This window comes from Rosa chinensis, chromosome 5 (genome assembly GCF_002994745.2).
Source record: "Rosa chinensis cultivar Old Blush chromosome 5, RchiOBHm-V2, whole genome shotgun sequence".
Classification (NCBI taxonomy): domain Eukaryota; kingdom Viridiplantae; phylum Streptophyta; class Magnoliopsida; order Rosales; family Rosaceae; genus Rosa; species Rosa chinensis.
In genome coordinates, this window is record NC_037092.1 from 2612683 (window position 1) to 2635092 (window position 22410).

At 36.7% G+C, this 22410-nt stretch overlaps 1 long non-coding RNA gene across 1 annotated transcript; it reads right to left on the reverse strand.

Annotated features, from left to right (window-relative positions):
* Window positions 1-13182: 13182 nt before the first annotated feature.
* LOC121049350 lies at window positions 13183-14308 on the reverse strand. Its single transcript, XR_005799697.1, has 3 exons — window positions 13717-14308; window positions 13601-13626; window positions 13183-13468 (listed from the first exon to the last, which is right to left on the reverse strand). It is a non-coding gene; the product is annotated as an uncharacterized LOC121049350 (long non-coding RNA).
* Window positions 14309-22410: the final 8102 nt, after the last annotated feature.

Sequence of the window (22410 nt, forward strand, 5' to 3'; positions counted from 1 at the left end):
CTAAATCTAGACAAAAACCATGTACTCTCAAGGTCCTTCATCTCAAACTCAGATTTCAGGTGTTCAGCGGTTTCCCTTAACTCTCAAGGGTTCCAATTATGTTTATCAACATAAATCGTGACAATTGCAAATCCAGAACTTGTCATGAAAACGCAGGGGCATAGTTCATCATATCCCTTACCAATCAAGTAGTCACTTTAGCGAGCGTTTCACCCTCATTGCAAACGCACTCCGTGGTCAAGAGCCACTTGATTTAGGTAAATGAAGTCCACAAGAACCTTCATTATATTCCGTATCTAGATCCCCATAGAGATACGTAGTGACCACATTCGTAAGCTGCATGTTCAGTTATATAGAAACTACCAAACTGACAAGGTAGTGGAGTGCAATGACATCCATTACGAGAGAATATATCTTCTCGTAGTCGATTTCAGGGCGTTTTGTGAGAAGCCTTGCGCTAGCGAGATTACCATCTCTTTATCTCATCACCTATCTAACGAATACCTATTAATGTCAACATGTTTTATGTTATTTATGTTAGGAGGTGTTGACATCTCTGGCCCGAAATCCTTCCTCTTCGTTAGTGAATCCAATTCAACCTGGATCGCATCTTTCCATTTAGACCAATTTTCTCTACGTTGACATTTCTTTAACGGAGTAAGGTTCGATGTCATTGGTCTCAATAATTCCACGTCTTCATGTATACACTACAAGAGAAAATAGCAAAAGCGAGGAATTTCATTGTGACAACCCAAAAATCGTCACAAAAACTTGGCAAATACGAGGAAATTTCAATTGTCGCACATGATCCCATCGGCGACAACCAATTTGTCGCATAAAGTAGGAATTTGCAAGAAATTGACAGTTGTCGCCCATATGACATTATGCGACACCCAATTCCTCGCAAAATGTTAATTAGGCGACAATTTCTACCAATTGTCGGTTAATGTTTCTGTGACAACTTTAACTTCCTCGCGAAACATTAATTAGGCGACGACTTCTGTGAATTGTTGCTTAATGTTTATGTGACAACTAGATTTTTGTCACTAAAGACTGATTTAGTGACCACTTATGTGAGTTGTCGGTTAATAATTATGTGACAACCTTACCTTTCTCGCTGAAAATCAATTTGGCGACAACTTTATCTGGTTGTCGCTTTATGTTTTTGTGACAATTTGAATTTTCTTGCTGAAAATCAATTTGGCGACAACTTTATCGGGTTGTCGCTTTATGTTTTTGTGACAATTTGAATTTTCTCGCTGAAAATCAATTTGGCAACAATTTTATCGGGTTGTCGCTTTATGTTTATGTGACAATTTGAATTTTCTTGCTGAAAATCAATTTGACGACAACTTTATCGGGTTGTTGCTTTATGTTTATGTGACAATTTGAATTTCCTCGCTGAAAATCAATTTGGCGACAACTTTATCAGGTTGTCGGTTAATGTTTATGTGACAACTTCAATTTCCTCGTAAAAGACCAATTAAGCGACGACTTTTACAGGTTGTCGCTTGATGACTGTGACAACCTAAACTTTCTCACTGAAAATCAATTAGGCGACAACTTCTACGAGTTGTCGGTTAATGTTAATATGACAACTTTAATTTTCTCACAAAAGGTCAATTAGGCAATGAGCTCAACGGGTTGTCGCTTAATGTTTATATGACAACTTGAAATTCATCACTAAAAACCAATTAGGCAACGACTTCTATCAATGGTCGATTAATGTTTATGTGACAATTTTAATTTTCTTGCAAAAGACCAATTAAGTGACAACTTGTACAGGTTGTCGCTTAATATTTGTGTGACAACTTCAACTTACTCGCTGAAAATCAATTAGAGAATGACTTGTATGTGTTGTCGGTTAATGTTTATGTGATAACCTCTCACAAAAAAACAATTAGGCAACGACTTCTATAGATTGTTACTTAATGATTATGTAGCAGATTTGGGTGAGGCGGAATTCTCTTCAGGTGAATCTGGGTGAGGTGAAACCTCTCAAAGAGAATTTGGGTGAGGCGAAATCTCCTCAATGCAAATATGGGTTGAAGTGAAACCACTGAAAGAGTATTTGGTGAGGCAAAATCTCCTCAAGGCGAATCTGGGTGAAATGAAACCTCTCAAAGAGGATTTAGGTGAGCTGAAATCTCCTCAATGCGAATATGGGTGAAGTGAAACCACTCAAAGAGCATTTTGGTAAGGCAAAATCTCCTCAAGGTGAATTTGGGTGAGGTGAAACCTCTTAAAGTGGATTTAGGTGAGATGAAATCTCCTCAAGGAAAATCTGAGTGAGGTAAAACCTCTCAAGGCGGATTCGGGTAATATGGAATTGCACATGGTGCAGACCCGCCCAATGTCCAGTATACAGGGTGCATGACAAATGATATTCGGTGGTCTGTCAAACTGATTGAGCAATACCACACCACACAGGATAGTGGCGTTATGACGATTGGGTCCCATAATGGTGAACCTTGCACCTTTTATGGGAGTCTGGTTAGTATGTTTCAATTACATTTTCGAAAAAAGTACAGTACAATTCTTTTTAAATGTCAACGGTATAATTCTGATCCTAAAAAGATGAAGTTTGACTACCATTTGATGTCGTTGAAACCAATGGTACCAGCATGATCCTTATGTGCTAGCAAAACAAGCTCTCAAGGTGTTTTATCTTGATGACCTGAAATTGGGGCATCCTTGGAAAGTTGTCCAGAAGATTCAATATAGGCACTTGTGGGATGTTCCAGAAAGAGAAGAAGACGAAGATCTTGTAGACCGTGATAATGACCCTGGTGACGAGGACGATGACGCTAATGTATGGGAGGTTCACGTAGAAGATGATGAAACTAGTACATCTTTGCGTAGACATGATGTGGAACCTGAAACTATTATCATCAACAACACATATAAAGAAAAGAATGCAGTAGATGACGGTGATTTTATTGACGATGATTCTACGGATGATGATCTTATGTTGGAGCATACTAGAGCTCTTGGTGAAGAAGAATTACTGGGTGATCATAGTGACACAAATAGTGACTAGATTTATGATCCGAGTTATTTGAATTATTTCGAGGCTTTCCATTATTATTATTATTTTTTTTTAAAGAATGTGGCTTTCCATATTAGTAGACAAGATGAAAAAAGATATTGTTTAGTATTTTTCTTAATAACTTGCTGTTTTTTTTCTTTAAATAAAATCGTGTCCAGTTTATATATATATATATATATATATATTTATTGTTACGTAGATATATATAGAAATTATATATATATATATATATATATTGTTACGTAGATATATATAGAAATTAATTATACTTGTTATTCCATAATTATGAAGATATCAATCTAATTATTGTTATGATTTCGATAACTACGGTTTTGGTTATATGTATTTACTTTTTTGTCAAATCATTCTTATCCTTAAAAGGAACTTGATAACATACATAGAAGAGTCTTTCTTCCCGTTCTTCTCTCGTACAACAGTCGCCGCGCGTTCACAGAAATCTTGATCACACTATCCTTCTTGTTCTTCTCTCTCAAACAAGCGGGAAAATTAGGCGGGATTTTGAGAGAAAAGAGAGGAGTCCTATTTAGGATTCTTCTCAACCCAAAAGAGATGGACAAATATAAAAGGGAACAAAGCCGCCTCATCAGAACATCAACTTCTCTGTTCAATCTTCATCTCGATCAAGGGTCTGTTGCAAACTATCAAGTTTTTTTCTTTCTTTCTGGGTTTTGGTTTGTATTGTTTATGACTTTCTCCTCTTTGTTGTCAGTTCTTTCTCCTTAACTGACGTTGCTGGTAACAGGTTTCTCTTTCTCTTTCTGTAATCTCGAATTTCTTTTGTTTCTTGATTTTGATTTTTGATTCTTTCTTTTCTGTGGAATTGCAGATTGAAGGTGTTTCAAACACATCCACCAAAATGGTAGATTTTCTCTGATTTGGATCTGAAAAATTGGTGCCATTTTGACTCACTCGATCTCCACCTACATGCATGTCCTTCTGTTTGTTTGATATGGATTATCACAAGCAAATCTTCTTTTCTTTTCTCTAAACTCTAGTCTGTGCATAATTGACTTTAGGCTAAAAACTAATTATGCCTCTTGCCTATTAACATGAATTGAGTGTTCTGTCCCATTCCTTTCTTTTCTTTTTGATGGTGCTGTTACTAGTTTGTGAGGTAAACTCCTTTAAGTTGAAGAGAAGTTTTCGAATGTTTTATGTACAGGCCTAGTTCTTTATGTAACTATCATGATGGTTTTTCCTTAAATTTTCTTGTTGTTTATAGATGCTTATTGGTCTTTCTTTCCTTTCCTGATTTCTTTCATTACTGGTATTCCAGATGAGCATTGAGTAACTATATCATCCATGTCTAGCCAGTTAGATTGTTATTCTTAAAATTGCTATGTGCTTGTGCTATGTTTCTATAATTTTAGTTTGAAAAGTTGAAGCACCTCTGATGTGTTTATATTTGTTCCTATACTAGACCTATGTGAATATGGCTTTGTTGTTATATTCAGAGCTTTTATGTTGAGTGTTCAAAAACAAAAAAAAATCCAACTTCTCAAGTTCTTGTAATCTTAAGCATTTGAAATGTGATTTAGAATTAATGTGTACAAAACATTAATGTGATTTAGAATCTTAAGCGTTAGAATTTAATTTTGGGTTTTGTGGTTACGTTTCATTAATGTGTATGTATGTATGTGTCATTGTGTCCTTGATGAAACAACGACGAATGAGGATCAATCTATAGTAAGTTGGAGATTGGTTCATTGCTAAGGCAATCCATCTTCTTATTCCTAAGCTTCAAATCTGCAACGTTAATTCAAGAACTATTATTTTAGATCACCAGTACATATGCTTGAAATTCACTCATGTTACTAAAGCTCGAGTTCTCAATCATTGAATACAATATGTTCCTTATTGTTTGCTGTTGTACTGTAGTTTTCAAGATCATTTGTTTTAGCTTATCTCATGTTATTATTTCAACTCCTTTTTGTCATGTGTTGAAGATGTTGTCTCAATCTCTGCAACTTGGCCGAGGAAAAATGATAACGAAGCCTGCTACTACAACAACAAGACCATCCAATTCTGCTTCTCAGCTACCATCACAACCAGCCCTGAGAGCAACTTCTAATGCAGCAGCCACAATAACTCAATTGCCATTTGAAGAGCCATCAGTCGATCAACATCCTATAACTCACAACTCAGGTAAAGATGTGAATACATATGTCACTTGTTATCCTTAACGAGGGTTTGATATATATTAGTTTCAGTTTCTGTCTTCTTATCTTTTTATCTAATCATGCAAAGAATTGAAAAAAACACGTGGCAAAACAACTGTGAAAGGTATGATTGAGATGATTGCCAGCTAATGACAATGTTGAAGAAGTTTCTGATGAATAGCCAAGGCTGCTTTGCTGATACAGAAAACATTGACATGAACATAGTAGTACCCAACAGTGAAGAAGATGATGTCTTTGGAAGATATGAAGACGGTGTCCAAAACAATGGAGATAATTCAGAAACAGAGGATTTGGAGGAAGACTTGTGATTTATAAAGTCATTTTCAGTAATTTTTAGTTTAGGATTTAGCTAGTCTTGGCAAACAATTTTTCTTTTTATTAGCTATTATTATTTTTGGGTTGAATTTTGTAAACTCTATTTGATTTATGATTTAATAAGTCTTTGATTATTATTAATAAATTAAAATTTTTTAATATTCAAATTATTTTGAAAATTTTAAATAAACAATTATCAAATGAGACAAACAATCCAGCCTCATTTAAAGTCATTCACAACAAATAATGATTGTTTTGCATATGTTGCAAATCATTATATGCAACATTATATGCGATCTCGCCTATTATTTTTTTCAACAAATATTTAATCTTGCATTTTATATTTTCGACAATTATGCTGATTTGACATATCTTTATAAAGATATTGGCAACAATCCTGAGTTGTCGTAAAAAGTCTAAATTTCTCGCTAAATTGAAAGTCGCCTTATGTGTTTTACTGATTGTTAAAAGCGACCAAATTACAGGGTTGTCATTTTTTCAATATGCAACACAATTAATTCCTCGACGAAATTATGTGAGACAAACAAGAAGCCTCGCTTATAAGTCTACAACAAAAACATATGTGTCGCATATTAATATATGCAACAAAAATGAAACCTCGCAGTTACTTTTTGCAACAAAAAAAAGTCCCACATATAAATTTTTGATCAAATATATAAGCCTCGCAAATGGAATATGCAACATAAACAAGGTCTCGTATATTAGAAATTGTAACAAACATAAAGTCTCGCTTATAGCATTCTGTAACACACTCACTTGTCTTGCAATATGTCATACGCGAGGAACAAATTGCGTCGCTTATTGAAAATGCAACAATCATCCAAGCCTTGAATATGGAATATGCAACGTACACGAAGTCTCATTTATCAAAAATAGCAACAAATATAAAGTCTCGCATATAGTTTTTAGTAACACACTTGTGTGTCTCACAATTTGTTATATGCGAGGAACCAAATGCGTCGCATATTGAAAAAGCGACAACCGTGTAATTTCGTCGCTTTTGACAATCAGTAAAACACATAAGGCGACAACTGGTTGCGACAACCCAAAGTCGTCGCATTTTTAATTCAGCGAGAAATTTAGACTTTTTACAACAACTTTAGGTTGTCACTGATGACATTTTCTCTTGTAGTGATACTAATATAATTCGTAGAGATCTCTATATTCTCAGGAATTGGTTCTAACATTGAGGCATTCCCCAACGATATCTCTTGGACATAACCACAATCCAAAATATTCTGATGAGACGGATTTTGAGTATCAATGATCAATGGATCAAGTTGTGCCAAACTCGCTCTCTTCCTAGGGTGAGAATCCATCAAACCTATGGGTCTCCTACGCTCTCTAGCGGAACCCATGGCCTATGACGCCATTATGCCACCTTGTGGCGTCACCATACCACCATCCATGGTAGTGGTGCAGTACCCATCTCCTCTGGGTGACACCATGTCCTCCTGTGGAGACATCAATTCTTGCAGACATGTTTGCAGCAGGTATATGTGATCTCATCACTTTTAGGGTATCAAGATGAGACATAGTGGGGACAGACCACAACAATTCCTGTTGTTCCTGTTGAACATTGACGTTCTAATCTTCCCTTAACGACGGGAAGACTGTCTCATCAAAGTGACAATCCGCAAATCCAGAGAAAAAAAAGATCGCCTGTCAAGGGTTCTACATAGCGAACTTATAGTTGGAGACTCATGTCCAACACAAATATATATATATATATATATATATATATATATAAATGCATTCGTTGCAATGACTCATGTTGATGCGCTGTGGCGGCGCAATTGGCACATAAACCACACACTCAAATATGCATAAGTACGAGATATTAGACTCGAACCCAGTCACTAGCTGTAACGCAAATAAAAGTTGAGAGGCTACTATGAGTCGTAGACAAATTAGCATAGCTGCATGCGATATTGCATAACCCAAGCGGAAATATTTATGCGCATTACCAAAGTCTGGGCTACCATCGTAGTCTTTTAATGATGGCTTTTCTGGGAGACCAATTGGGTGTGTACATGGGAATATGATACTTGATATCAATACCCAATGATATGCAATAGTCATCGAAAATTTTTGATGTAAACTCTCTAGTATTATCAAGTCAAATTGATTGAATGGGATGATCTGGGTAGTGAGCCCGTACCTATATGTTCTGGGCTAGGAGTTCATCATAAGCAGCATTATGAGTGGATGATAGCGCGACACATGACCAGCGTGTCCGCACATTAACCAACACCATAAAATATCTAAGCAGTCCGCAAGTTGGTTGAATCGATCCACAAAATCCCCTTGGATTCTATGTAAGAATGGAATTATTTCTTTAGTGTCATTTGTATATGATGGTCTTGATCCTAAAAAAACAGGCTTTACAGAACGAAAGATTGGCCTTATAATCAATCAATGAAGGTTTTGGTTGAGCCACAATATCACAATTTACTTTGAGAACTAGAGAGAGGAGCCAAGTCTCCATACATGGCATCAAAGCCATGATTTTGTGGTAGGGGGATCACAGTGCCTGTGTTGGCCTGCCAGTGGTTCATGGCGGCGGCGCCCCAAGGCGCAGCGGCGGTGTAATGCTCTCTTTGAATCGACTTTTGATTCTCACTTCTCTTCGTTCTGAACAAGAGATGTCTGTGTGAAGTTTTTAGTATCATGGATCATCATATCATGACCTGGGTGTCCCAAACGGTTGTGCCAAAGCCTATATGTGTCAAAATCCCATAAGTCAGCTCTCATGACATGGTTGGATTCAATGACTCTAATAGTGGTTGCATACAACCCATTAGAGTGACACATAAGTTTATCTAATACTTGTTTATGTCCATAGTCATTAGAGGTGATGCAAAGGAACTCTTGTCCATTCTCACAATGTGTTTCCACATGAAAACCATTGGCTCTTATATCTTTGAAATAATAAAATTTGAATTTAGATATGTCCAAGATATGAGATGAAATAAATCGACACTTTATTAATAAAATAGCCAATGATTATATCAAAGTTTCTTGACCAAAATCTAATCCAAAATATAAATCAAACTTTAGACAAATTGTAGTCACTCAATTCGTTTGGTAACTCCAATTAAATATGATCAGGAAAGTAGAAAGAGATGTCGGTGGAGCGAGGCTCACTTAAATACCACTAATCTCAACTAGTTTCCTAGACATCACACTTAATTAGGTGAGCCTAGCGAGAAAGAGCTAAGACAATTGTCATTTATTGATTTGAGGCATAATTGCCATTACATAATTCTTGGAAAATAAAGACTATACTAATAAAAATCTATGGCATTTTATCTTCATCGCCAGATTTAAAGTCTTCCATAACTCGATGTCTTGATCATCATTGATCAGGTACTCCATAAAACATAATGTAGAGGATGCTCTCTTGATTGAGGCGTATTGACGCAATATAAATAGTCCCTAGGACCATTGGTGTTGGAATAGTGTTACCATGGCCAAAAGTGGCGCCATGGTGTCCAACCTCCAACCCTCAACATCATGACTCTTTGGTCATGTATTCGCCAACTTTGGCGATTACCTTCATAAGCATGTTGATCATATGGATCATATCGTCCATGGCGACTTCTTCTAGCCATTGAACGGTGTTCATGGTAGCCATCTTGAGGCCTACCATATTTTCCATTCACAAATTCGTGGCTGTGCCTTTCAATCAAGGTTCTAAAAAACGCTAGGCGCTAGTCTTGAGGTAGCTCGAGGCCTAGGCGGGGACTAGGCGATTTTTTTATTTTTTAGTTTATTTTTATTTTTATAACATATAATTGTATAAATAAATAAGTGTGCTTGTGTTTTTTTTTCTTTTGTTGAATTATCTCCACTTAATATCTAAGGAATTAATGATAAACATGTTTTGAGATTAAGAGATATCCACGTGACTCACCAATTTGAACACCAACTACTTTTATATAATTTCTTTAAACAATATGATGACTTTTTTTTTTTTTGATTGAACAATATAATGACTTTTATAATGTTGATAATGACTTTATATTTGCTGGGCAGCTGGGGCATATCAGCTAATCTAGAAAAGTAAGGAAATAAGTGCCGCGGTGCTCTCTCTCTCTCTCTCTCTCTCTCTCTCTTCCCCCCTCCTCCCTAGTCTGATCTTCCAAAGGAGCTTTGCTGCTGATCTGAAAATTCCTCCACGTACAGCCCCATCAACGTTGTTCAAGTCTACAGTGCTCCTAATGACGTTCCTCTCGCCCTCCTCATCCTCATCTCCTAAAGTTCTCTTTCCCCGATCCGGTCAACAGCGAAGCCAAAAGCGAAAGTCTACTATTTCAAAGCACAACCCATCGATCTTCGTTGCTTTGATCAAGTCAGACGTTTGGGTTTTAGTTGAGAGTGAATCTTCATTGTTGAGTTTTGAGTTTTTGACAAGGATTAAATGAAAAAAAAAAAAAAAAAAAGGAAGCGCTTAGTTGTCTAGCGCCCAGCTCCCAGGCAGACCAGCCTAGGCCGCCCAGGCTCCGCCTAACCCGACTAGGCGGCCGACTTCAGCCCAATGCCTAGCTCAATCGACTAGGTGAAAATCTGAACAGCTTTGAGGCGGCCGCCTAGGCCATTTTTTAGAACCATGCTTTCAACACATGCCATAGCTCCAATTAGCTTATGGAAATTTGTGATCCGTCCTTCGTTGATTAAGATTCAATAAAATTCAGAGAATCTTACTTCAGTGACGGGGAAGGTAGTTAGGGTTTTCTCAATAATTGTTCTTCTGTGATAGTTTTTCACAGGCATGTATCAATGATCTGATGCGGAGAGGTTCCGAAGAATATTCCATAACTCTGTCAAAGTTAGAGAAGTAGAGATAATTCCATCATGCTTCAAAGTTCGGAAAATTGTGAATGTTGTTAAAACATTCACGAAGTGCTACCCAAAATTTTCTAGCGCTATCCTCATCCATGTGGCGCTTCATCAGGGTAAGTGTTGAGTCACAAATTACTTATGTAATTGTGCCCCATAATTATGAAAATTGATTTGTCTACCATGCTATTTTACCTTTTTTTAATCCATTTCCTTTTATTTGTAGGAAACCTTGCATTGAGAATAAAATGACTATTTGAGGCTTGAAATGCAGAGATTTGAAGCTAGGGGAAGAAGACACGGAGATTAGAAGAAAATTGCAAATCGACTTTTTCGGCAAACTTTTCCGGCGAGCCGCCACTCATGGAGGATATTTTCTCCAGCAAAGGAGGACTATGGTGGTGAGAATCTCCCATTACTTGAAATTCAAATATCTCCCTACACCTTGTCATTTTGTCACCTTGCCAATTTGGGACCATTTAGGGGACAATGGTGTAAGAGCATCTCTTGCACACTTTGGGACCATAGAGGACATACATAGTTGATCAAAGAGAGGCCAAAGACCAATTCTTCAGCATTCTTGACTCCATTCAATCATCTTCATCCTATCCAATATCCATTTTCTCTCTAAAGAAGACACCACAATTTCCACCACAAAAACCACCATTTCCACCACTACAACCTCCATTTCCTCCACCACTCAACACCACAACTCACCTTAGAGATTCCAAATTTTACTATTCTTACCAATATCAAGAGCTTGGAGCAAGGAGAAGGAGGTGACTACCACCACATCATGTTCTTGGAGATCCATCTCCACCACCTCTTCCGGCATTATCAATAGTCACCCTTTACTCCCTATCTCTTTATGTATTTGATGTTTAATAGAATGTTGAAGCTTGTGTATCTAGCTATGTGTGAGTAGTGAACTAGTTGGGGCTAGGGTTGAAAGCCCTAGCCAAACTTGCTTGTATTGATGCTTTTGTTTATAAATTGATGCAAATTCATGTTGTCATTCCACTACTAGAATTATGGCCCCAGACATCGGCCAAAAACCGATGAGAAACAAAAACCCAACTGATGTCTTTGTGGGTGATGAGAAAGATTCGGAAAATGCAGACATCGGTTTTTAGCCGATGTCTAGTATTCTTGTAGACATCGGTTCCTAATTATAAATAGATGTAAATAGGTTTGAATGATAACAAACTTACATGTTTTACTATTGTTAAACCCACATTTTATTGTATTTAATGCTTAAAGAAATATAGATTACACAACACAAGTTTGCGTTTTAACATCGTTATTAATTTAAGAACCGATGACTGATACTGTTACAGACATCGGTTCCCATTTTGGAACTGATGTCTGGTACTCAGTAACATATCGTTTTCGACAAAAAATTGATGTCTGTATATTTTAGTAACATCGATTTCCATTTTGGAACTGATGTCTAGTACTCAGTAACATATCGTTTTCGACAAAAAATCGATGTCTGTATATTTTAGTAACATCGATTTTCATTTTGGAACTGATGTATCTGTATTACTAGACATCAGTTTTTATGGTTAAAACTGATTTCAACTTTATATCTAGACATCATACTAGAAAGTACGTCCGCGCGATGCTGCTGGTTTAGGCGATAAGAGTAGTAATCACAATCTTATAATGTTTGCTGAATATGCTATCGTTTTACATATCATAAAAGTTGGTTCACAAACTTTTTCACTAACTCTTACAAACTCTCTAATTCTTCCATTATCAAATCTATACATTCCTCCATTTCTGCCTTACAGATCACCAGCCTCTTCCACATTGTAAGTTGAATTAGATGCAAGAGAATACTTATGTGTGGCTGAAAATTCCAGCATGACCAACCTATATATAATCAACAATTCCATAGCCAACAATTCCATAGTCAACAATTTGGCTACAAGGGACAAATATGCCACAGCCAAACTTGGCTACAAGGGATGAATATGCCATAGCCAACAATTCCATAGTCAAAGCTTTGTTTTCTTTTCTTCTTTCACGTTTGCTCTTCTCTTCGTGAAAAGTATCTACACAACTGCAAAATTCATAAATCAATGATCAATGATCAATTCATGACAAAACAAACATAACAAAAATCAATCACTGTATATCACTAAAAAAATAATCTTCCAATTACAAAAACACCTCCAATTTCTGAACTAAACTAGAAAGTGAGCCCGCGCTTTGCTGCGGGAATTATAGTTATATGATAGTTAAAAGTTGCAATACAATTGATCTTTTAATATTACATAGTATGTTTATGTTAACCAATTGCTACAATTTACATATTTGGTTTGATTTTAACCTATTGATTCTGATAGCGAAATTCGTGTAACATGTTTTCATCATGGAGCTAAGAAACTTGTCTATCTGATCTCAAAGGGTACTGTCAAAGCATGTAAAACAGAATGAGGCTGAGATCTCGACAGTTGAAGATAGTACTATTGCTGAAAATAATGATGTGACTGATTGAATCGGCGCTTTCCTCGCCTGGATATTTTATCATAGTGTGATAAATATGGTAAAACTGAAGCATTCCGAGAATCCGAGTATAAACCACACAGAATGATATGGCATAATGCCCTTACCATGTTCCTGAATAGCTTTGGCAACCATTTGACAGTAGCTTCAAAGTAGTTTGCCCCCATTATTGGAAAATCCCATGCTGACAAAATGGCCAAAAACTTTGGTATTGGAAGGTCCCGGAGATGAGCTCCCTGGAGGAGGAAAAAAGAAAGGAGTTGCATGGTCAGAATCTAATATATACTATATCTTTGTCTAAATATCATGTGTGCTTTTGAATGTATACTTCTGTGCATATTTATCTTGCAAATTTGCAAGCCATAAAAAAAAAATCTTGCAAATTTGCAAGTTCATCAAAGCCATAAGAATTAATAAGACAAAAGGGCATGGGAAACCAAATTAGTCAATACAGCAAGAAGGCACGGTAAAAGTAAAGAAGAAAAAGGGTGGTAATATGAATTGCAGGAAATGGAGGCAAAGCGATATTCTGCGCAATACAGTCAGTTCTAAACAATATAAGGATATTCTGATAGAAAAATGATACATGTGGCTGAAATTAATAGTTAGTTATATAAAAGGATAGTAAATTGGCATTACATACCAAAACAGGAAACTTGACAATGATAGCTCCAGCAATACATAGTTCTTCAAATGACATTGTGGGCATAAAAACTTGCCAATGTTAGAAAGAAACGTGACATAAACCCAACCTGAAAAGAAAGAGGAAGTTCTTACCAAATGTGGAGGTGTCAAAACTCAAAGTGCAAACAATAAGAGCTTGCTGACAACAGTGAACAGTAGCTTCCCAATCTTGGCTTTCACACTTCTTCTAGACAACAAAACAAAAATGAACATTGCTTTGATCATTAGTTGATGCCAGAAACAAAGAGAAAGGTCTTGTAAATTTAGCAGCTAATAAAAAGCTAAAAAGACAGTAGTATGTTTGATGAGAATAAGGTCATTATTTATACTCAGGGTTAAATATCCTAAAACAAATCAGTTGAAAGGAAACACTGACAATTACTTAGTTTAGTTTGATTGGGTTGTAGAGAAGAACAACATTCTGATTTGTAGGTATTTAGAATGAAGGTTGGCCAACTTAATGATTTATTAATCAATTTAGCCAGTCCATTAAGACAAAGAGCACAGACAGATTCAATCATGTTCAATCCAGATTGTGGCTGTTTAGTAAAAATGAAGAACAGTGTACAAAAGGATAGAAAAATCACACACCTGGTTGAAATGAAAATTTAATTTGAATTCAAAATTTATCATTGAACACATGAAAATGTTTGAGGCGATAGTAAATTGGCATAAAGCTGATGAAATGAAAAATCTCAAAAAGTATTCTATGCTTTCACATTACATCTAGTGGTTTGTGTTCTATGGTGGAGTAATGATATGAATAATAAATCAGCAGAATTGTATCAAGTATAAGAGGCTGACCTTTGAGTGCAAAGTTTAGATAGTTCTTCTTTGGCTCATAAACGTTAAACAATGTCCCTTGGTTTGTCAGTATTTATCCAAATTGAGTCCATTTTGTTTGCTTGGAACTGCACAGGGATGGTCAGAGTTGAAATGCCTTGAAATATTCTGTAGTTTATTGAAATACCACAACAATTGACTTTGTCCCCAAACATTGTATACTTTTCAAATTAAATAAATGTTCCCAACCTGCTTCTCTGAGCTTTTTAACCTCTGTAAGCATCCAGCAATTTCTGCAAATTCAACTATATCAGAGATTCACTGTAACAGAACGTCCCTTCAGGCATGAATGAAATTCTATTCAACCCAAAACCCTTCAACTATGAATGAAATTATATTCAATACCTCAAAGCCAATGCTCCTTTTGGCTACTGACTTATGTGTTATAAACAATAAACATCATCACAAATTCTGTTTCAATAAACACATCTAAAGGTGTATAAAGATTAGTAATATTCAAATGTTCTTATTTTTTTTTACTAACTGTTTTGTTCCTATTTTGGTAGGCCTATGATTTAGTATGCTTCTTTATCTGTCTCTAATTAAACATCAAAACTGCAGATTGGATAGAAGATAACAGTTATAAACTGCAACCAAACCACTCGAAGTAAAAAACCAATCCAGTAAACAAAGAAGAGCTCCCAAGTATTGTGCCAGCTCTTCTAATAAACAAAGAAGACCCTAAGTATCTACTTCCCAAATTCCAGTCATTCTTAACCACACAAACAAAAGATACAGAAGAAAATGATCCATGAAACTTACCCTTAAGCACCCACTCTCCCTCTTGTTGTTGCAAATACATTCGCAAATCAATCCAAAACAAACACAAAATGAAAAACAAAAATCAATTCCACAATCAATTCAAATGGAGATTCTCACCACGTCCAAAGTAGAAAAAAAGAATACAGCAATAGATAACTCACCAAACCTGCAGCTCTCCTGCTCTCTTCAACGTAATTTAAAATTTCGTATCCCTCTCCTTGTTGATCACAAACCCAATATCACAATCGTAAACTCCTGCATCATCAAAACCCCAAATCCGTCAATGCAAGAAACAAACATAGCTAATAAACTCATAACACACAATGACGATCATTATAAGCAAGAATAACTACCGATTTGTATAGTGATGATCCCAGAATTGCAGCCAATGTCAAGACATTCCTTGCCTTCAAACCACTCATTCTTGAAAACCTTCAATCTAGGATCTTCCTCTGCAGATTGACAGCCAACATGTGCAAGAACTAAAATCAAACACAATCAACAGGCACCAGCTCAAAATACCACAGATTTAAGCCATTCAAAGACAAACCCAACTCAAATACATAAGAATTAAACAAAAAAGCCTGAACTTTAGATCAAAACTGGACAGGGAATCAGTATTGGTGGTCACGAAGAGGAGAGAGAGAGAGGACCTACGAGACTAGACGTTGCAGAACTTGCTAGAGCTGGCTCAAGTTGGAAAATGACAAGCTCAGGTCCGCTGATAAGCTGGAGGTCAGATCGGATCTCAAGCTCGAGGTCTGGAGAACGAGATCGGGAACTCGGGGTGAGAGAGTGAGGCAGGGGAACACAGGGTCAGAGAGAGAGGTCGAGGACTTGGGGTCAGGTCGGAGGAGGCTCTAGTCGGCTTGGGTCAGAGAGGGACTTGGAGCACGTCAGGTTGGAGAAGGAGGACGGGGACTCGACGCAGGTCAGGTTGGAGAACGATGAGGTCGACAGTTGAAGTGAATGAGCTGCTGAAGTCATTAGTTAGGGTTCGTTTTAGAGAAAGCGGAAAAAAATACCGAGTGTGGGGGGGGGGGGGGGGTGGAATGAAATAATTGGTCCCCGCGTTTCTCAAAATTTAAAACTTAGTCCCTCCGCGTTTTTTTAAAATTTTGGAACGAAACTTTTCTCATCGTTTTCTTTGATGACTGATGTCTATAATACCAATGGAAATCGGTTTTTTCACAAACTGATGTTAACATGTTTTTTAACATCAGGTGCAATCCTGACCGATTTAATAGTGGCGATGTCTAATGACATTATTCTAGTAGTGTTCTCACATGCTAAGTCAATAGTTGAATGCATTACTTAGACCCAATCAATTTGAGTTATGTGTTTGCCATGACATGAAGTTTTTCCTAGAGATTGATTACCTTTAGGCAAAAAGGGAGCATGAAAACACACCATGTGTGCATGTGAGGGTAGTGAGTTAAAATCACCTAGAGATAGGATTGGTTTGCTTGCTTGGTTACCTAAACTCTAAGCTTTATGCATTTAGGGGCAAAGGATTGAGACCTATCCGGTAATTGAATTTGCCTCTAGGTAGTTAGGTCTAGACTTATCCGGTTGATAGGAACATTTTAATGCGACGTTTTAATTGTTATTTCCTTATATTTACTTAGTTATTTCCTTAAATAAATCCTTCTTGTTTAGGAAAGTTTCCATCCTTAGAAAGTTTCTATTTTTAGTAATTTTAATAAAAGTTTCTATTTTCTAGGTACCTTGGAATAAATGGAGCTAAAATGAGCTGAAATGAAGAAATGATGTTTTCCTGGTCCAACTAGGAATCCCAGTCAACGCAGGAATCCTAATGAGGCTAGGAAACCTGAAGGCATTAGGAGACCACATGATGACGTGGGAGATATTTTGGGAGATTAAAATCTGATTTTTGCATGGGAAAATCAAGGAGATTACGTGGAGAATATCAAGGGAGAATTTTAAGGAAGAAAAGATTCAAAACAAGTCTAGATTCGTTCCTCAATTCCCTCAAGATATGTTGGCTGAAATTAGAGAATAAAATCTGCAATTTTAATGTGAAAATCAAGAGAAAATCAAGGGGAGGACATTAAGGATAAAGCCATGGAGAGATTTAAGGGAGAAAAGCTCCAAAATGAGTCCGGATACATTGTCTAGGTTCATGCCTAGATATTTGGCCGAAAATGGTGAATAAAATCATATTAAATCTTGGGAAAATCAGCAATAATATATTTGGAAAGATTATGGATTTATTTTGGAGCTTTTTGATTGGTTGAGTGACATGGTAGAGCTGACGTGACATTAATTCATTGGTTGGAGCTGTGTGGTGCAACCAGAAAATTCCTTAGAAATTAAATTCATGAAGCCTTGCCTTCCCCTATATAAACCCCCCTATGCTACACCACAAGACACACCTCTTCATTCATAAAATTCTCTCCATAACGTCAAGCTTTCTCTCTATCCTCTAGTTTCAAGTCTCTGCGTTTTCAAGCAAAGAGAAGAAGAGAAGAAGAAGCCATGAAGCCTCCTAGCTGCCATCATCCACCTTGTGTCATGAAGCTTTGGAGCCTTGCTTTCAAGATCTAAGACCAACGTCTCAAGCTTTCCACCATTCATCCTTCATGGTGTAATTCTATCTTATTCCTTGTAACCTTTTTGGTTTTCTTTGTTTTGATTTCGTATGAACTTGATTTCTAGTTGACATAAACATTAAGGGCAAAGTTTAAAGCCTATTTTTATGTTTTGAAATAAAGTTTTGATTTTTATATGTTGATTTAAATGTTGCTTATGTGAGATTGCTTGATTGATTTTGGATTATAGAAAACTTTTATATGTATGTGTTCTTTGGTGGCCAACTTAGGATATATGCATGTAATTGGAGCTAATTTAAGTAGTAAAGGCTTTGGACAAAAGTCGAAATCAATTAAGGAGGATTGCAAATAGGTGAACTTATTCATAACTAGGTTGTGCACTTTGGTTGACATCCTTTCTTTGTTCTTCATGCATTGAATGTGTTCTTGAGTAGCTAGCTTTCTAGACTATGATTGCATGTTCAATAGGATTGATTTAGGTGCTTTCACTTAGATTAATTATTGAAGGAAAGTAAAATATGGGAAATCGTTTGCTTTCTAACGTTTCACATGGTCAACTTCTTTCTCATGACTTAGATAATCAACTATAGGAATTGTGAATGGATTTCATGCATATAAATGTGGTTTTGATCTTTATTCCTTGCGTTCCACCCTTGTATATATGTTTTTACGTTTTCTTTATTTTAATTTTTGATGTTATAATTCTAAAATCCCCCCCTCTTTATGTTAACTTGTGTGTGTGTATATATATATATATATCTTGTTTTTCTTTGTTTTATTTTTGTAAATAATACTTTATTTTATTTTATTAATTCTTTATTTATTTTTGCAATTACATGTGTACCCTCAATCCCCAGCTAGAATGATTCCTACTTATTCTATACTAACAACTACATTTTGCAGGGTTAAATTGCGCGCTTCCTTTTAGCGTATCACCGGTTAGAGTTAATAAAATGAAAGGGGTTTAAGCCTTAGTAGTCCTATCCGGATGCTAAGAGAGTGGTTGGACAATTAGCTTTGCATCATTCATATTCAATTGCTTTAGTGCTTGCAAGGGATGTAAAAGGTGAAACACGATGCCCTAACTCCCATCCATTTGATAACAACTTGTTTTGTTTAGCTTAGTTTATATTACTTTCTTTCATTGTTTCAATTTGAAAAGAAACCAATCTCAAAATCAAAATCAAATCTCTACACACCATCTTGCACATACTCACCATGTACTTTGGTTCACTTGTGAGCCTTTGTTTGTGATTGTACATTTGCATATTCTTCTACTTTTTCCTTAGGTTTTCCCTAGCTAGGAAAGGATTTACCAATCCTCGTGGGTTCGACATCCTTACTTAATCCCCTATTCTATAACTTGTACCTCTTGCACTTGAGGGTGGCTTCAATGCTAACAATAAGTGCCCTGAAATTATCTATCTCAGTTTGAGAGTGCGGTTCCTTCAGAACAGGGCTCTTGGATTGTAGGCAATAAATCAAGGGCAATTAGGTGGAGCTCAACATTACGAGCCCACATGAAATATCTCGTGCCCGTAGAATCCAATGGAGTAAAATCGAGCTTGTTCAAGTTTGATATCCTAAAAAGGAGAAACAAGAACGGATTACTTTCGGAGTCAATGCTTCCACGAAAACTAGTATTAAGATTTCCAAGCCTTAATGCTACCAAAGAATCGATTTCCAAGAAATTTTGGATTATACCGAAACAATGATGTTTAATATGGTCAAAAATTGATGCTTGCGGACGCTCTTAGTCCGAAGATTATGATCACTCTTAGTTCATTGATTACGAACTCTCTTAATTTGAATATTATGAACACTCTTAATTCATTGATTACAAACACTCTTATTTCGTTTAGCCTGAATCCCCACAATTTCGCTTATTAAATAATCGAACTCATGTTCGTATATTGCAAATCCTGTAGAAAATAATGAAATTTAAAAGACAAGAAAGCAGGAACTTTAATCATAAAGACTTGTTGAAATTCGGAGCATATTCGCTTCTGAACAACTCCCACTTTGAATGGTGTACAGGTCTCAAAATGACTCCAATATGGCTAAAATTTGGAGGTCAGATAGAAGAGACAGGGGCAAACAACTTTGATGAAGAAAGAATTTTGATCAGAGATCCCAAACTAGACGTTCGGGGCATGCAAGCAGACTGATATGCACAGGAACGAGAGGAAAGTTGCGAGGAGGAGGATGCAACGGGCATGCGGCGGTGCTACAGGGGCAGCAGGGGTCACACGGGTGCGCAGGGACTGCAAGGGCAGAGCACGGCATGGCTACCTAGGGCTAGGAGCTTGCAGCAGTTGGTATTGGCCGAAACAGGAAAAACTGGGCAAAAAGTCGTTTCTGCCGGTTTTTCTACAGGAGGATCAGTTGGTGTGACGGCCGGTTCAAGTGCTTCTGGACCGGTTCTTGGAGTATCGCTTCCGGTTCCTGAATCCTAAGACAGAGATGGTGCTGTTGACAAAATTTGGTGGTAATTGGGTGTCCGGAAGGTGGTGAACCCGTGGAGAGATCACAACGGATGGTTTGGGGCTTCCGGCGGCTGGTTCGGTAAGTTTCCGACCGGTTTTGGTTGTGTTTCTGCTTATTCCGGACTCCTTAGGTCGGGGGCTACTAGTTGAGAGGCGGAGGCAATTAGGATTTGAAGGTTTCAACTTGTTTAGGGTTTTGGTTATTTGTTTCAGGGTTAGGGCTCGTGCTGATAACATGTTTAAGGAAAATATGATTTGCAAAGAGATTGATGAGAGAATTGTGTGTGTTCTATTATTGATAATAGGAGCCCTATATATAGGGATGTACAGAGTACATAAAAGGTAATAGAATCCAAACATAATTAGGAAATTTAGAACATTCTCCTATTACAACTCTAAGACTAAACCCTAGTTTGAAGAGGCGCACATGATGTCGACTTCCTTCAACAAGAACAATGGCATTATTGTAATGTATGCTACAGTTAAATACCAAAATCATTTTCCATATTGTTGATATTATTAGGATGTAAATTCAAGGTCAGTAGTTAATCCTTCAGTAAAGGTTAATATGGTATGTTTCTTTTTTTAATGTTAACTTAGAAAAGTAACAAAATAAAATATAACTTATAAGTGGGTGGCTCTCACTCAATTGTACTGAGACATTTTGTGGTTAAAACCGAACACCGTACCTAACAAATAGTTAAGTTGGGATCGTATTGATATAATAGTGAGCCACGGGCCACACTTGTCGCCGGTTAACATAGTATCAGAGCGGATCTCTATCCAATTGCGTCTCCAATTGTCATGAGCCCAAATTTGGGTTCCTTACATTACTATCGAAAAATTCCGATTGGATTGTCAATCGTGTGCCTTCCAATGTCCTTTAGGGCCGAATCTCATTTGACCATTGTATTGAGTTTAAATCTGCCGTCTTCACAGCTTTCCAAGCCTTTCAAGCCATGATTCAAACTCAATACAATGGTCAAATTAAGGTCTTTCAAGATTCATCAGGTGAAGTCACTGCCACAAAAGATATTCAATCTAAGCAGTAGTGTGATTCAAGTCCATTGGTAAAGCATCAAGCATCTTCCAATAGGAACCAGTCAGTGCTCAGTCCTAGAGCTAATGTTGGTAGCCATCTATTGCCTACAGTGAAACCAAAGCCAAAGAGGATGAACTCACTGATAATATTAAGACCCCAAGAGGCTGCACTCACTGAAAATATCGAGACCCCGACAATAGCTCTAGAAAGTGTTTTGGATTTCACCATCAAAGCCTGTGTTATCATACATGGTCACTGATATAACAAATTTAGCCATCATATTACACAAATACTCTAGTCCCTCCATTTTGCTCTCAACCAATTCATATCCCGGCACATTTGTTCTGACCATAAAACATTCACCTCCAGTATCTTGGGCTTGGTATCAGATACAACCCCTGAGACCACTATCAGCTAATTCATCTCTATTTTTCCAGTATAAAATCTTGTCACCTGCTCCACCTCATCTCCTCAAACCATAATCAACACCAAAATTCATATCCAGAACCATCCCATCCAAAAAACAAAGAAATAACAAGCTGCAATATTCAACTAAATTTTGTTCTTTAACAATCACATAATTCTTATTCTTCAAACCAAATGCAACTAATTCATCTACTTCTTCAAATTCAACTAATTCTTCTTCTTCAAATCATTCAATTCTTCTCATCAGACTATGCACAACTAATCATCTACTACTTCACAAAATTCAACCAATTCATCAATTTCAAAATTTAATTCTTCTTCAAACATTTACAACTAATTCTTCTACTTGTTCAAAATCCAACAATTCTTCTTCTTCAAAAAAAAAAAAATGATTCACTTCTTCTTTCAACATTCGATCAATAATTCTTCTTCAAATATATTCATCTAATTCTTCTATTTCTGCAAAATTCCATCAATTCTTCTTGAAAATATCACAAATTCTTCTTCTTCAAAACTCAACTAATTCATACTTTCAAAATGGACGGATGAAAACTGAACATAACAACCAAATAAAGAGATTCCATGACAGACAATAGCTCAAGAGCAGAAAAGAGAGAGACGCCAATCGGAAAGAAATTACCAAACTCTCTACTTG